The sequence below is a fragment of the Lithobates pipiens genome, unplaced genomic scaffold (assembly GCF_037356315.1).
Source record: "Lithobates pipiens isolate NorthernLeopardFrog02 unplaced genomic scaffold, aLitPip1_a1.2 Scaffold_1, whole genome shotgun sequence".
Taxonomy (NCBI): domain Eukaryota; kingdom Metazoa; phylum Chordata; class Amphibia; order Anura; family Ranidae; genus Lithobates; species Lithobates pipiens.
In genome coordinates this window covers 592645-595511 of record NW_027507685.1, presented here as the reverse complement: position 1 = coordinate 595511, position 2867 = coordinate 592645, and positions in this window count along the sequence as shown.

Sequence of the window (2867 nt, the reverse complement as noted above, 5' to 3'; positions counted from 1 at the left end):
TGACTACCTCTCCTTATAAGTGACTACACCCCTCACATTTTTTGTAAATATTTTATTATATCTTTTCATGTGACAACACTGAAGTAATGACACTTTGCTACTATGTAAAGTAGTGAGTGTACAGCTTGTATAACAGTGTAAATTTGCTGATAATGTGGATAATAACAGAACTCTGGATGGCCGCACTCCAATGCTAAAACGATACTTTATTCAAATAATATTTAGGACACAGCAAATGACATCACAGTGAAAGATGCTAACAGCTGACGCGTTTCGCACTAAGGCTAGTGCTTACTCGTAGCTGGCTCTGTAGCAGAGTTCTGTCATTATCCACAGAAAAGAAGAAAAAATCTCTGCTCGTGTTGAATGCTCCCATGGTCTGTGACATTTCTTAAAAATCTGTGTGCAATGTTCGAGGGGGGGGATCAGTCACTCCTCCCCTCCCTTTCCTGACCTGCTAGGCTGCATGCTCAGATAAGGGTCTGGTATGGATTTTTTTTGGGGGGGGCCACGCCATTTTCTAAAAAAAAATTTTGCCGTGGGGGTTCCCTCCAAATTTATACTAGACCCAAAGGGCCTGGTGGGGGGGGGGGGGGGGGGTTGGATGGGGACCCTGCGCTGTTTTTTACAGATTTTTTTTGCCAGCAATTCTTTTTTTCACATTCAGCTGTCAGTGGGGAACCCCACTGACAGCTGATGACTTATCGGTTGTTAAGAATGCGGTGGCCACTAGCCAACCAGCTTGCGCAGATATACTGCGGCAGGTCGGCTCTCCTGCACAAATCACCGTACCTGTACTGTGGTAGGCACAGTTGCGTGCTCACACTCACTGCTCGCTGCAGGAGACCTGAGATTGCCTGGTAGAGAGACAGAACAGGGATCTGCCAGTGTAAACAAGGCAGGTCCCCATTCTGACAGGGGACATGTCAGAGATCTTCTATTCCCAGTGATTGGGAACAGTGATCTCTGTCATGTCGCAGTGAGCCCACCCCCCTACAGTTAGAACACACCTAGGGAACACACTTAACCCCTTGATTGCCCCTTGGTGTTAACCCCTTCCCTGCCAGTGTAATTTTTACATTGATCAGTGCATTTTTATAGCACTGATCACCAATGGTGGGGCACTATTCCTCCCATTGACACCAACTATTTATTTCCCTAATAACTGATAAGAATAATACTCTAATAAAGAATAATACCCTAATAAAGATAGGGCATTGTTTACTCCCACTTGACACAGTCTGACCCCCTAACCCCCCTCACCTACAGTATGAAGGACAGTAAACTGGCCCCTTATTTAGAAAGTTTAGAGACCCCCTGCTCTAGCTGAAAATAGTGTAATTGTACAAGCGTGCTAGGTTATATGACAGTGATGGCGAACCTTGGCACCCCAGATGTTTTGGAACTACATTTAATATGATGCTCATCTACACTGCAGAGTGCATGAGCATCATGGGAAATGTAGTTCCAAAACATCTGGGGTGCCAAGGTTCGCCATCACTGTTATATGACATATGCATAAAACATACAAATTGTTTTAGATTCCAATAATAGGAAAATTATGTTACATTACTTTAAGAAAATGCTTTGCCCACATTAGGATAACCACCTTGCAATATCTCACCAAATCTTGCAGAATCCTATCCTTTTATAGAGGCGTGCAACTTATCAAGATTTACATTTCAGATCAGAAAGAAATTAGTTTTATTCACTACAATATTGTGTATACACAGGTCTTATTCCATATCTGTACAGAAGCTTACAAAGTTTACTTTCTGAATAGTAATTTACATAAAATTAGCTATAATCAGTGGCGGCTGGTGAAGTTTTTGGATGGGGGGGCGCCAGACCCCGCCCATCATGACCCCGCCCACCATTTTGGCCCCTCCCACTTCTCATAAAACACGCCCCTTATGTAATCGGAAAAAAAAATTGACGTGGGTTCCCCCTCCGAGAGCATACCAGGCCCTTAGGTCTGGTATGGATTCCAAGGGGAACCCCCTACGCCGAAAAAACGGCGTGGGGTTCCCCCCCAGATCCACACCAGACCCTTATCCGAGCACGCTACCCGGCCGGCCAGGAAAGGGGGTGGGGACGAGCGGGCGGCCCCCCCCCTCCTGAGCCGTACCAGGCCGCGTGCCCTCAACATGGGGGGGTGCCTTGGGGGAGGGGGGGCGTGCGGCCCCCCCACCCCAAAGCACCTTGTCCCCATGTTGATGAGGACAAGGGCCTCTTCCCGACAACCCTGGCCGTTGGTTGTCGGGGTCTGCGGGCGGGGGGCTTATCGGAATCCGGGAGCCCCCTTTAATAAGGGGGCCCCCGGATACCGGCCCCCCACCCTATGTGAATGAGTATGGGGTACAATGTACCCCTACCCATTCACCTGTGAAAAAAAGTACAAAAAAAAAACACAACACAGGGTTAAAATATTTTATTGCACAGCTCCGGGGGTCTTCCGTCTTCGGGGGTCTTCTCGCCGGACTCCTCCGCTATCTTCTTGTAGCTCTTTTACTAGCGGAGGAGTCCGGCTTTCTTCCTCGCCGCCGGCCTCTTCTCCCGACTTCGGGGGTCTTGTCCCCCTCTTCGGTTCTTCTGCCGGGCCACCGCGCCTTCTTATAGCTCTTTTACAGGCGGTGGCCCGGTCTTCTGCCGCCGCCGCCGCCGCCGCCGCCCGTTCTTCTTCTTCTTCTTCTTCTTCTTCTTCTTCTTCTTCTCCTTCTTCTCCAGGAGATGTTGCCTCGACGATCTCCCTGGCCGGAATGCCAGGGACGCGCTGTGCTGCCACTTATATAGGGACAATGGGGCGGTGTCACATGGGTTGATGTCACATGGGTTGGTCACATGGGTTGATGTCATCAACCCATGTG